General features: G+C 39.8%; 2 long non-coding RNA genes across 4 annotated transcripts; both read right to left on the reverse strand.

Annotated features, from left to right (window-relative positions):
• Positions 1 to 6,030: 6,030 nt before the first annotated feature.
• LOC144241306 (uncharacterized) lies at positions 6,031 to 7,984 on the reverse strand. 2 transcript variants are annotated; one of them, XR_013338017.1, is made up of 3 exons: positions 7,942 to 7,984; positions 6,813 to 6,886; positions 6,031 to 6,440 (listed from the first exon to the last, which is right to left on the reverse strand). It is a non-coding gene; the product is annotated as an uncharacterized LOC144241306 (long non-coding RNA). The 2 variants fall into 2 exon arrangements; XR_013338019.1 differs by lacking the exon at positions 7,942 to 7,984 and adding an exon at positions 7,853 to 7,941.
• A 2,691-nt stretch (positions 7,985 to 10,675) lies between these two features.
• On the reverse strand, positions 10,676 to 12,655 carry LOC144241316 (uncharacterized). Of its 2 annotated transcripts, none has more exons than XR_013338021.1 (3): positions 12,584 to 12,655; positions 11,455 to 11,528; positions 10,676 to 11,082 (listed from the first exon to the last, which is right to left on the reverse strand). It is a non-coding gene; the product is annotated as an uncharacterized LOC144241316 (long non-coding RNA). The 2 variants fall into 2 exon arrangements; XR_013338022.1 differs by having other exon boundaries at positions 12,495 to 12,649.
• Positions 12,656 to 14,869: the final 2,214 nt, after the last annotated feature.

Here is a 14,869-nt window from a genome sequence, read left to right on the forward strand (position 1 = left end):
CCTGGCTCAGCCAACTAGTCAAACCCTAGGAACAGAGCTACCAAGCTGATCTACAGCTGCTCAGACACATGAGTGAACGCAGTCGAGACCAGAAGAACCATCAGCCAATTGCAGCCAAAATAGAATCATAAGTTACATAACTTTGAATTGTTTTGTTATGCAGGAAATGCTAACTTCGATGTAGTTCCTTCACATTTTGTGATTACATCTATGTATTAATTTTCCTTCCCCGTAACAATCACTGGTAGTTATCTATATAACATCCATTTTCCTCCCCTCCTCCTTGCTAACACAACCCTTTTTCTCAGGAAGCCATTCCTCCTCTGTGAGGCTCAGAACCTCAGAGGAAGACCCTGCTTACTCTAATCAACAATTTCTCATTCCCTTTGCAATGACGGGTTTAGGATCAGTCCTATACCCCAATTCTGGCCAATGAAACCTGAAAGGAGTTGTCTGGGGGTACTGGGATCCATTTCTTGGTCATAACAAAGTTACATAAAGAGATGATCACTTTTTCCCTGTGTACACTGACATAACTGAAAGTGACACCTGAAGTGGTAGCAACCATTTTGAAATGTCAAAGAACAGGACAAAAAAAGTTTTATACAAAATTTTAGCAGTTTAAAATTTACATTAAATAAAAAGTCAGATAATGGTCAATACTCACCATCAATGAGTTTCTGACAACCTGCAATGTAATGGTATTGAACACAAATACACACTCCCTCATCTCACTGCAGGAAATAGAATAGAAATCACCCAACTTGTTAAATTTCACATCAGCCTGTGGTAACTGAAGCATAGAAAGTGAAATGAGTCTGCTTTCATTTAACTAAAGTCTTGTTCTGCATCAGAATAGCCACAAACTAGCAAGAAATTTTTAGAAATCTACCAGTTCAATACTAAATGATAGTCATTTTCTTCACAACAGGGGAAACCCACTGGTGAGAAATGAATGTAGGGGTAAGTTACAAATTTTATACTGTTAGAGCTATATTTTATGGTTCAAGAGACCACCTAGCACTTTTTCTTTTAAAGTAAGCTCTACATTCAATGTGGGGTTTGAACTCACCACCCTGAGTTCAAGAGTTCATGCTCCACCGACTGAGCCAGTCAGAAGCCCCTAATGTGAGTCTTGCTCCCAATCTCCTCAGTGAAAGCCGTCTAGACTCATTTCCCCTAGATCACTGTGTTCAGATGTTAGGTTGAGATGACTATTAAGTTGTGCAATCAACTTAGTGAGTCACAATGACATGACCAAAATAATAATAATGGCATAGAAAATGTCAGAATATGTCATACACAGTAAGTGTAATTGTTTTATGAAACTTTTCAAAATGTTTATTTTTGAGAGGGAGTGAGAAGGGGAGAGGATCCCAAGAGGGACTCTGTGCTGACAGCGGCTAGCCAACCAAGACTTGAACGACCCACGCAGGATATCACGACGCGAGCCGAAGTCAAACGCTACAGTAACTGAGCCACCCACACTCCACTGACTGAGCTCAGTTACACTGAGCCCTGGAACTGTTTTTTTAACTTTATTTATTTTAAGAGAGAGAGGTGGGGAGGGGCAGAGAGCTCGGAGAGAGAATCCCAAGCAGGCTCCACCCTTTCAGCACAGAGCCCAAGGAAGGGCTCCATCCGCTGAACCATGAAATCACAACCAGAGCCAAAATCAAGAGTTGGAGGCTCAATTGACTAAACCACCCAGCCTCCCCGTAGAAAGAAACTTGAAAATCATTTAATTTATATCCAGTCCCTTTCCAGTATTCTGTAGGATAATAAACCTAGGTCACATCCAAATCCTTTCTTAGCCAATTGTATTCCACTCTTTTAGCGCCTAGATTCCATCATATCTCATGTCTGCAACAGCAACCATCTCATTTTTTTAAAATGTTCATTTATTTATTTTGAGAGAAAATGTGTGTGTGAGCAGGGAGGGACAGAGAGAGAGAGAGAGAGAGAATCCCAAGCAGGCTCCATGCTATCAACTTGAAGCCCCCGACATGGGGCTCGATCACATGAATTGTGAGATCACGAACTGAGCTGCAATCAAGAGTCGGATACTTAACCGACTGAGCCACCCAAGCGCCCCAGCAACCATCTACCTTTCTTCATAGATTCCTTCCCACTCAAGTCCCTCCCCACAGAGGACAACATGGCTCCCAGCCTCTGCCTTATTTCCTATTGCTGAAAGTTATTTTTCTTTTGGGGGCAAATGTGGAGAGAAGGGGAGAAGGGGGGGGAAGTCAGTCTATTCATGACTTAAAAGAAGCAAAGGAAACCACGATAGAGCCAGAGACTGATAGTAAAACAAAACAGTTTAGGAAGGAAATGAGAACCTATCAAGAGCTGTCAGTGCCAGAAGGAACTCCTGAGAAAAGGACCTTAGGTCAGTACCAGTCAGGAAGATCAGCTTCATAGGTGTGTGACCAATGCAGTAGTACCAGGCACTAAACTCAGAGAGCACCCATGCTTAGTTTCATGACTCTGCTGTTCCCGTGTTGACATTCTTCGTAATTTTCTTGGAACTTGAATTTTGTAAGTAAAGTCCAGTGAGACTAGGCAGCATGTATGTGAAGAGGGGTTATGGGCCATCTATATATCTACTGTTCCTTGCCTCTCTATTCACATGTAGCATCTGCGATTCCCCATGGGCAAAGAATTCCATTGGACCCGTGTGTGGAATTCAGCAAGACTCAGATGAGTGCGAGGTAAGCATGTTGCATCTACAACTGAGTGGGCAGGGGTACTGACAACCCCAAGAGGCCCTGTTTTCAGTGTGAACCAGAACTTGGCTTGGGCAAAGAGGACAAGGCATTTAAAGAAACTTGAACAACTAAGGAATGCTCTTCTTGCTTATGTTACTTTCTTGTATTAGTCAATCATTACACTGAAGAGGACACAGAAGAAAAGGCAAAGATAGGATAATGGATGGTTATTTTCCTTTGTCCTAGAATCAGTAAGCCAACTACAGAGAATGTTAGTAGAATGCGTGGGACCATGAAATAAAGGTTAGTTTGTCCTGCATCTGCACTGTACTGGCAAGAACTAAACACACGAGAAAGTACGAGCTAAGAAATACCAATTGGGTAATTTCACCAAGAGTTAGATGCTTTTGTTTGCATTGACGACTGCCATCATACAATATAAAGATTAATGGTAAAATTCATACTAATGCAAAATCGTAACTCAGAATGGCATTTTTACTTAGAATGCCGTTAAAAGCAAACTTAAAAATACCTTAAGTTGGGAAAGAAGTCACAGAAGGAAAACACCCTTGCATTTTTCAGTCCCTTATTGGTACCTTTTTCCTGCTTTTTATTTTTTTAATTTTTTATATATTTGTTTTTTTCCTTTTCCTGCTTTTTCACTAAGAAGCTTGCGATTTCATTTTGCAACAGGCCCTGCAAGTGACCAAAAGCATCCTTTTTCTCTGGAATTATTCTGTATTACTCGCCCAAATCATTCTACATTTTCTCCCCAAAATGGTATGGAGTCCACTGAATCACAAGGGAGTCCATGAGACTTCTCTCTGAAGTCCATAGACAAGAATTGTTTCATTCAGCCACTCTGGGGCGTATCATGACTTTGACTCCTTTGGAGGCAATGAACATGATCGTAGCCTAGATGAACAGTATTACAATGCTTAATACCTCCGTGCTAACACGTGTACTAAACAGATGTGGATTTTTTCCAGCTAGGTAGGCTAAGTGTACACTTTCAAAAGCGTCCTCGCTATCCAAAGCACATTTTGGAATCCAGAAAGAAAATAGGTTCGGTGATGTGAAGTTACATGGAGAATTTGTGGCTCATTCCAGCACTAGAATCAATTCTCATAGTGAATGACTAGAAGAGTTTAGGTCAAGCTCTGGGTAGACCCAGAGGGATGCCAATCCTTGGAAACCGCCTCCTCCCCCACACTCATTATTCAAGAAACAAACCTACCCAAGGCCTTCAAATTGTGGCATAGAAGGGCTTGGAAGAAACTGCTGTCCTGGTCAGCTCCTTGCCTCACCACAAAAGGCTACAATAGGGATATCAGTGGGTCCCTTGTCCAGCTTGAAATCAAGTAGCGGTGATTTTTCTCAGGACATCATAGTTTGGGGCAAAGTTCTGGCTTGCTGGAAACAGAAGCAGACTGGCATACTACTGGCTATGATTGCAACAGAAATGGGAGACATGATGGTAAAGGACATGCCAGACCCACCAACTTTCTCCCTGTCGACGAGACTCTTGGTATTGTGGTAGCAATGAAAATACTTTTTCCATGGTCAGTCTTGGCAGTCTCTTCCTTGTGTGTGCATCTTATGTTTCATTCTTTTCAACAAATATTTATTGAGCACCTATATGCAAGGCACTGGTCTATGTGCTGGGATTATCCAACAAAATAAAATAAATCTGCCCTCCTAAAGCCAACATCCCAGTGGGAGAAGAAATATGACCGAACGGAGTAAGTTATGTTGTAGATTTGACGATCATTGAAATGTTGACTAAGAAAGCAAGGGTCGAGTAGACTGATAGAGATGCAATTTTAAATGTGGCATTTACATTTCCTGCTTAATATCCAGTATCTGAAGTCTTTCGTGGTCTTAAGTAGATTAAGTACTGTTCCAATGATCAGTCATAGCACTTGTTTCATTGCTTATTTGGTGATCTTTGTGAGCTATCTGACCTAAGTTTTCAGCCAACTCAGCAACCTTTGTAAGGTTTAGTTTTAATAGTATCCACGGCAAGGGTAGGCAAACTATCGTTTATGAGCTGAATGTGGCCTGCTGCCTGTGTTTATTAATTTTCCTGGAACACAGCCAGGCTCATTTGTCTATACATTGTGTAGACTTGCTTTCACACTACAGCAGCAGAGTTGACTGAATGGGACAGAGACTGGGCGGCCCACAGAGCCTAAACTATTTACTCGCTAGGTGTTTACCAAAAAAGCTCATCTAGAGAGTTACACATAGGAACTAGTAACAGAAGTGAAACGGCTACTAACACATACTGTTGGAGCAAGTGAATCTGGCTCTATCATTAGCTTATGCTGACAGAGGAGCGTGGAAATAACTGTGTATTCAGCTAGTACTCAAAATACTGTTTATAGTAATAGCAACAAAACAGAAGCAATGAATGCATCCAAAAAGGTATTAAACACAGGTATATTCCTGGAAATGCAGAGGATTTATAAAAACCAGGCTCATAATCTCAGAAATTTGACAAAATGGAATCTTGTATTTTATGCTGGCTCCCCTCATTGTACTTCCTACCTTATGGTTACTCAGGTTTTCTTCATCCCTCTGCTTCAGGTTAGCCCCTCCACATGTCACTTTGGTCCTAACTGTTTGGGGGGATTTTTCTGGTCTTTTATGTCCATCTCATTCTTGCTGCTGCTTCTTGTTCCTGAATACTTACAAAGGGCCTTCTGTTTCCAACAAAACAATCAACTACTCTCAAGTCTGATGCCTTCAATCTATTTCTCTTCAGCAATACCATTCTAGAAAAGCAGAGAGGACCACTGTGCATACTCTTCATTTCTTTCATTTTTCAACCCCCTGCAGTCAAGCTTCTATGTCCTCTTCTCACTTGCTCTACTGGTAGTATCTCCACTTATTACAAACGGTCTAGCTATAAAACAAATAGCAGTAGTTTTTACTATCGTAGACAGCTTTGTGAAATCATCGTTATTCCTTCCAACTCTAAATTTAAAATTTAATTACTATAAATTACTACAGAAGAAATACGAAGACGTAGGTAATATAATTTCCCGTAAAAATGAATCATGTATTTACATTTTGTGTCTATTAAGGAGTATTCCAGCTGCTTCACATGTGGCCAATCATTTTATCTTTAATAACCCTATGAAGTAGGTATCCTTACCCCTGTTTCACATAAGAGGAAATTGAGGGAAATGTTAAGTTACTTAGCCCAGGTCAAAGGCTTATAGCTTTCGAACTTAAAATCCAGGTTACTTCTAGAACTTACCCATAATTACTACATTATATAGCTTTCTTCAGCAGAAAAGAACTACAAAAGTCATCATTACAAAAAGGGCCAACTTTTATTACTTTCAACAGTTCTTTTTATAACAATGAAAATAAACTAACACACAGCTTTACACAAATGAATTTTTACTGCAAGCAATAGAGTCTGAGCAGGAGACAGTACAAAGAATATAAACAATGTAAACATCACTACATTCAGCTCAGCCTGACTGAATGCTGAAAGACAACTCTAAACGCTCTATGTGGCCTTCCTAGCAAGTTACATTCATCTGTTATACAGAGAAAACACGCTCTAACTTTGATTAGCACAAAGTATTGTATCGAAGTCGGTCCCAGCGCCAAATACTGGTGTCATCACAAACAGCTATAAGAATACTGCTATCCCTGCTACAACTGGTTTGTCGCGTAGCAGCACCACATTCATCATGAGTCAGTGTTGTACATCTAGAGGAAAACAAGACAACAGGTTAAATGCCATTTACAGAAAATGTTGTCAGTATCTAACTTAACCCAGTCAATTAGGAAATGAATAGATGTTCCAAGCCCTAGGGGAAGCAGTGAAAACATCACTAAGAGTTCAATCTCAATTTTCATAAAGTTTGGGGACAATTTCAATTAAAAAAAAAAGTTACTTGTCACCAAGGTACTCATGATAACCAGTCAGTATGATAAAAGATAAAGGCTTTAAAATAACTGAGCTCTTTAAGTGTTAAAAATGATTTAAGGATGATACCTAAAGTATCTATTACTTCCTCTATATTGGCATAACAATTGTGAAAAGGGTAGGAATTAACAGTAACATTTCTAAATACTTACTTGGCTTTATGAGGATCTTCCACTGCTGAATCCCAAACATAAAGTTTGCCAACCTGATTGCCCGATGCAAGCGTCTGTATAAACATATTTTTTAAAATATCAAGTTATTAAAATAGGTTATAAAGCATTCAAGCATTCCAAAGACATATTCATATTGCAAAAACACCTCAGCTCCAGCTCATGGCCATGCTTATAGCTATTTGTTTGCGTCTTAAATTTCTGATTTGTAAGTGGGGATAAGAGCAACTAATAACGCACAGAAGTACCCTGAGTAAAACAGAAGGCAGTCTGCAATTTATGAAGGATTTTATTGTTTTTTATTTTATTAAAAAAAATTCTTTTCAACGTTTGTTATTGAGAGACAGAACATAAGCATGGGAAGGGCAGAGAGAGAGGAAGACACAGAACCCGAAGCCGGCTCCAGGCTCTGAACAGTCAGCACCGAGCCCAATGTGGGGCTGCGGGGCTCAAACTCAAAGCGCGAGGCCATGACGTGAGCTAAAGTCCAAAGCTCAACCAACTGAGCCACCTACGCGTCACTCTGAAGGATGTTATAAGTTACATTCTTAGCATGTACTCTTTATTCTGCCTTAAAGAGTTGTAGAAAAATTACAGATAGCTCCGCCAAAGCTTTCTTAGAAAATAAGTTCCCAAGTAATTTAGGACTACAAAATCCTAACACCAATCTCTTTAAACTTTTAGATACTTTGCCCCTCTGCTGATTTTTCACTAAGGTGTTCTATAAGAAAGCTGCTTAAAAAGGTTAACACTCTAATCGCCAAAACATTCGAACTTAGTAACATGTTACAGAAAGTAAACACCTCACTGCCATGATTGACACCTGTCAACTGCATTCATAATAAGCACTGCAGATGGTGTGTAAAGCCACGAAGGTAGAATAAATAATAGCAAAAGCCAAAACAATCAATACAGAACACTGAGGTAGATAGATTCTTAGTGGAATCTGAAATGGATGCGCAACAGAAATGTGAAATTAAGATGCTGTTAAGGAATTTGAAAATGTAAAAATATATTGCTACCTTTTGCCAGAAATCCTTGGAAAACCTCATGTACCAAATGTTACACTGGCAGTAATCAAATCACCCGAGAATAGTCACATCAGACTCACTGGGTTTCATGTTGTCTATATGTCTTCCATTCTGCCAGATTTCTAGGAACAGTGGCATTTTTCACAAGACTTTAAAAGAGAGAAATGAGAAGACAATAAAAAAGATGTATTACATACAGAACTGAATTTTAAATATACTTTTTTAAAAAAGACTTTTTCTTCTCTATTATCTTTTTCAAAATGACAAAACCTGGTTAAGCATCTAGTAAACACAGTGCTACGCATTCATTTATATTTGGAGTCACTGCCCACACTTAAGGACAAGAAGTCATATTATCAACAGAACACTACCCAAAAGCATTATATTATCCAGGATATTCATTTTGAAGTCATAATTTCTCTTCCAAAACAAATTCAGCCCTAGATAATCTGGCATCCAGAGACTTGAGCGTTTTACAGTAAAGGTAAAATTACAAAACCTGTATACAAATAGATGGCCCTTCAGTGTGTCCCCTGCTTAGAGATCAGATTATAAGAGTAGGCAAGTAAATGCAGTGGTTTAACATCAAGACATTGATATGGGCAGAGAACTGAAACAGAGTAAGTTACACCTTCCCTCTCCTGTCACATCATATATTTGCACAGCTCCTAGTGAAGCAGCAAGTGGTAAAGAACACATTGGAAGAAGAAAACTACAAAACAGTGGGCACTATTCACATTATAGGTCAGTGGTGTGCCAATTAAGGGACATTTAGCAATGTCCCTGGCCTTTAGTAGGTAGAGGTCAGAGATGTTGCTGAACATCATACAATGTACAGGATGGCCCCTCTCATAAAAAAAATTATCCAGCTCAATATCTCAACAGAAGTGAGACTGAGAAATCCCATGTAGGTAACGAGTGCCTCCTGGAGTTTAAAGGACACAGCCTACCCAGTCACATATGGCAGCTCTGTCAAGTTCACGGACATGTAGGGAAGTAGGTTAACAGCAGGGCCACCGGAAGATAAGGGAGGAGACAACACCCTTTTACTCTTCTCTGCCTTTTGTAATTCATTTGAAATCACACGGCTATGTAGCTGACATACAAGGTCTTTACTGTAAAGTACCGTGGAGATCACCTACTCTGATCACTTTTAACCAAGGGCACACCTGGACTGAGAGCCTGTATACTTCCTTCAAAAGACTCATCTTGGTCCCAGCCTTACTGAATGAGAATCTCTACAAGGGAAGGCTAAAGGAGACCAACTGGAACACAGCTCTAAAAGGGCCTGTCACCGATTTCCCTGATAAAGGACCCTTAATTACTAGAGTCACCTCATGGAGAACTAAAACTTCAGGAGGTAAAACTCCCCTATGACCAAGCAATAGCGCTGCTAGGAATTTACCCNTAGCACTTGTTTCATTGCTTATTTGGTGATCTTTGTGAGCTATCTGACCTAAGTTTTCAGCCAACTCAGCAACCTTTGTAAGGTTTAGTTTTAATAGTATCCACGGCAAGGGTAGGCAAACTATCGTTTATGAGCTGAATGTGGCCTGCTGCCTGTGTTTATTAATTTTCCTGGAACACAGCCAGGCTCATTTGTCTATACATTGTGTAGACTTGCTTTCACACTACAGCAGCAGAGTTGACTGAATGGGACAGAGACTGGGCGGCCCACAGAGCCTAAACTATTTACTCGCTAGGTGTTTACCAAAAAAGCTCATCTAGAGAGTTACACATAGGAACTAGTAACAGAAGTGAAACGGCTACTAACACATACTGTTGGAGCAAGTGAATCTGGCTCTATCATTAGCTTATGCTGACAGAGGAGCGTGGAAATAACTGTGTATTCAGCTAGTACTCAAAATACTGTTTATAGTAATAGCAACAAAACAGAAGCAATGAATGCATCCAAAAAGGTATTAAACACAGGTATATTCCTGGAAATGCAGAGGATTTATAAAAACCAGGCTCATAATCTCAGAAATTTGACAAAATGGAATCTTGTATTTTATGCTGGCTCCCCTCATTGTACTTCCTACCTTATGGTTACTCAGGTTTTCTTCATCCCTCTGCTTCAGGTTAGCCCCTCCACATGTCACTTTGGTCCTAACTGTTTGGGGGGATTTTTCTGGTCTTTTATGTCCATCTCATTCTTGCTGCTGCTTCTTGTTCCTGAATACTTACAAAGGGCCTTCTGTTTCCAACAAAACAATCAACTACTCTCAAGTCTGATGCCTTCAATCTATTTCTCTTCAGCAATACCATTCTAGAAAAGCAGAGAGGACCACTGTGCATACTCTTCATTTCTTTCATTTTTCAACCCCCTGCAGTCAAGCTTCTATGTCCTCTTCTCACTTGCTCTACTGGTAGTATCTCCACTTATTACAAACGGTCTAGCTATAAAACAAATAGCAGTAGTTTTTACTATCGTAGACAGCTTTGTGAAATCATCGTTATTCCTTCCAACTCTAAATTTAAAATTTAATTACTATAAATTACTACAGAAGAAATACGAAGACGTAGGTAATATAATTTCCCGTAAAAATGAATCATGTATTTACATTTTGTGTCTATTAAGGAGTATTCCAGCTGCTTCACATGTGGCCAATCATTTTATCTTTAATAACCCTATGAAGTAGGTATCCTTACCCCTGTTTCACATAAGAGGAAATTGAGGGAAATGTTAAGTTACTTAGCCCAGGTCAAAGGCTTATAGCTTTCGAACTTAAAATCCAGGTTACTTCTAGAACTTACCCATAATTACTACATTATATAGCTTTCTTCAGCAGAAAAGAACTACAAAAGTCATCATTACAAAAAGGGCCAACTTTTATTACTTTCAACAGTTCTTTTTATAACAATGAAAATAAACTAACACACAGCTTTACACAAATGAATTTTTACTGCAAGCAATAGAGTCTGAGCAGGAGACAGTACAAAGAATATAAACAATGTAAACATCACTACATTCAGCTCAGCCTGACTGAATGCTGAAAGACAACTCTAAACGCTCTATGTGGCCTTCCTAGCAAGTTACATTCATCTGTTATACAGAGAAAACACGCTCTAACTTTGATTAGCACAAAGTATTGTATCGAAGTCGGTCCCAGCGCCAAATACTGGTGTCATCACAAACAGCTATAAGAATACTGCTATCCCTGCTACAACTGGTTTGTCGCGTAGCAGCACCACATTCATCATGAGTCAGTGTTGTACATCTAGAGGAAAACAAGACAACAGGTTAAATGCCATTTACAGAAAATGTTGTCAGTATCTAACTTAACCCAGTCAATTAGGAAATGAATAGATGTTCCAAGCCCTAGGGGAAGCAGTGAAAACATCACTAAGAGTTCAATCTCAATTTTCATAAAGTTTGGGGACAATTTCAATTAAAAAAAAAAGTTACTTGTCACCAAGGTACTCATGATAACCAGTCAGTATGATAAAAGATAAAGGCTTTAAAATAACTGAGCTCTTTAAGTGTTAAAAATGATTTAAGGATGATACCTAAAGTATCTATTACTTCCTCTATATTGGCATAACAATTGTGAAAAGGGTAGGAATTAACAGTAACATTTCTAAATACTTACTTGGCTTTATGAGGATCTTCCACTGCTGAATCCCAAACATAAAGTTTGCCAACCTGATTGCCCGATGCAAGCGTCTGTATAAACATATTTTTTAAAATATCAAGTTATTAAAATAGGTTATAAAGCATTCAAGCATTCCAAAGACATATTCATATTGCAAAAACACCTCAGCTCCAGCTCATGGCCATGCTTATAGCTATTTGTTTGCGTCTTAAATTTCTGATTTGTAAGTGGGGATAAGAGCAACTAATAACGCACAGAAGTACCCTGAGTAAAACAGAAGGCAGTCTGCAATTTATGAAGGATTTTATTGTTTTTTATTTTATTAAAAAAAATTCTTTTCAACGTTTGTTATTGAGAGACAGAACATAAGCATGGGAAGGGCAGAGAGAGAGGAAGACACAGAACCCGAAGCCGGCTCCAGGCTCTGAACAGTCAGCACCGAGCCCAATGTGGGGCTGCGGGGCTCAAACTCAAAGCGCGAGGCCATGACGTGAGCTAAAGTCCAAAGCTCAACCAACTGAGCCACCTACGCGTCACTCTGAAGGATGTTATAAGTTACATTCTTAGCATGTACTCTTTATTCTGCCTTAAAGAGTTGTAGAAAAATTACAGATAGCTCCGCCAAAGCTTTCTTAGAAAATAAGTTCCCAAGTAATTTAGGACTACAAAATCCTAACACCAATCTCTTTAAACTTTTAGATACTTTGCCCCTCTGCTGATTTTTCACTAAGGTGTTCTATAAGAAAGCTGCTTAAAAAGGTTAACACTCTAATCGCCAAAACATTCGAACTTAGTAACATGTTACAGAAAGTAAACACCTCACTGCCATGATTGACACCTGTCAACTGCATTCATAATAAGCACTGCAGATGGTGTGTAAAGCCACGAAGGTAGAATAAATAATAGCAAAAGCCAAAACAATCAATACAGAACACTGAGGTAGATAGATTCTTAGTGGAATCTGAAATGGATGCGCAACAGAAATGTGAAATTAAGATGCTGTTAAGGAATTTGAAAATGTAAAAATATATTGCTACCTTTTGCCAGAAATCCTTGGAAAACCTCATGTACCAAATGTTACACTGGCAGTAATCAAATCACCCGAGAATAGTCACATCAGACTCACTGGGTTTCATGTTGTCTATATGTCTTCCATTCTGCCAGATTTCCAGGAACAGTGGCATTTTTCACAAGACTTTAAAAGAGAGAAATGAGAAGACAATAAAAAAGATGTATTACATACAGAACTGAATTTTAAATATACTTTTTTAAAAAAGACTTTTTCTTCTCTATTATCTTTTTCAAAATGACAAAACCTGGTTAAGCATCTAGTAAACACAGTGCTACGCATTCATTTATATTTGGAGTCACTGCCCACACTTAAGGACAAGAAGTCATATTATCAACAGAACACTACCCAAAAGCATTATATTATCCAGGATATTCATTTTGAAGTCATAATTTCTCTTCCAAAACAAATTCAGCCCTAGATAATCTGGCATCCAGAGACTTGAGCGTTTTACAGTAAAGGTAAAATTACAAAACCTGTATACAAATAGATGGCCCTTCAGTGTGTCCCCTGCTTAGAGATCAGATTATAAGAGTAGGCAAGTAAATGCAGTGGTTTAACATCAAGACATTGATATGGGCAGAGAACTGAAACAGAGTAAGTTACACCTTCCCTCTCCTGTCACATCATATATTTGCACAGCTCCTAGTGAAGCAGCAAGTGGTAAAGAACACATTGGAAGAAGAAAACTACAAAACAGGGGGCACTATTCACATTATAGGTCAGTGGTGTGCCAATTAAGGGATATTTAGCAATGTCCCTGGCCTTTAGTAGGTAGAGGTCAGAGATGTTGCTGAACATCATACAATGTACAGGATGGCCCCTCTCATAAAAAAAATTATCCAGCTCAATATCTCAACAGAAGTGAGACTGAGAAATCCCATGTAGGTAACGAGTGCCTCCTGGAGTTTAAAGGACACAGCCTACCCAGTCACATATGGCAGCTCTGTCAAGTTCACGGACATGTAGGGAAGTAGGTTAACAGCAGGGCCACCGGAAGATAAGGGAGGAGACAACACCCTTTTACTCTTCTCTGCCTTTTGTAATTCATTTGAAATCACACGGCTATGTAGCTGACATACAAGGTCTTTACTGTAAAGTACCGTGGAGATCACCTACTCTGATCACTTTTAACCAAGGGCACACCTGGACTGAGAGCCTGTATACTTCCTTCAAAAGACTCATCTTGGTCCCAGCCTTACTGAATGAGAATCTCTACAAGGGAAGGCTAAAGGAGACCAACTGGAACACAGCTCTAAAAGGGCCTGTCACCGATTTCCCTGATAAAGGACCCTTAATTACTAGAGTCACCTCATGGAGAACTAAAACTTCAGGAGGTAAAACTCCCCTATGACCAAGCAATAGCGCTGCTAGGAATTTACCCAAGAGATATAGGAGTGCTGATGTATACGAGCACATGTACCCCACTGTTCATAGCAGCACTCTCCACAATTGCCAAAACATGGGGAGAGCCTAAATGTCCATCAGCGGACGAATGGATCAAGAAGATGTGGTTGATCTATACGATGGAATACTCCACGGCAATGAGAAAGGATGAAATCTGGCCACGTGTATCAACATGGATGGACCTGGAGGGTGTTATGCTGAGCGAAATAAGTCAGGCAGAGAAGGGCAAATACCACATGTTTGCACGTATAGGAGGATTAGGAGGAACTTAAGGGAGGACCATGGGGGAGAAGAAGGGGGGAAAGAGTGGGGGACAGGGAGAGAGGCAAAACATGAGAGACTGTTGAATGCTGAGAACAAACTGAAGACTGATGGGTGTGGGGGGGGCGAGGTGGGAGATGGGCATGGAGGAGGGAATTATGGGGATGAGCACTGGGTGTTATATGGAAACCAACTTGACAATAAACTATTTGTAAAAAAAAAAAAAAAAGGGAGGTAAAAAGAATTTGACAAGCCTAACAGATGACGACACTTGAGAATCATGTAGAGAGCTTTTTGAAATTACAAATTCCCAATTCCTTGTGCCAGANTGGAGATCACCTACTCTGATCACTTTTAACCAAGGGCACACCTGGACTGAGAGCCTGTATACTTCCTTCAAAAGACTCATCTTGGTCCCAGCCTTACTGAATGAGAATCTCTACAAGGGAAGGCTAAAGGAGACCAACTGGAACACAGCTCTAAAAGGGCCTGTCACCGATTTCCCTGATAAAGGACCCTTAATTACTAGAGTCACCTCATGGAGAACTAAAACTTCAGGAGGTAAAACTCCCCTATGACCAAGCAATAGCGCTGCTAGGAATTTACCCGAGGGATATGGGAGTGCTGATGTATACGAGCACATGTCCCCCACTGTTCATAGCAGCACTCTCCACA

Source organism: Crocuta crocuta, unplaced genomic scaffold, assembly GCF_008692635.1.
Source record: "Crocuta crocuta isolate KB4526 unplaced genomic scaffold, BGI_CrCroc_1.0 scaffold748, whole genome shotgun sequence".
Classification (NCBI taxonomy): Eukaryota; Metazoa; Chordata; class Mammalia; order Carnivora; family Hyaenidae; genus Crocuta; species Crocuta crocuta.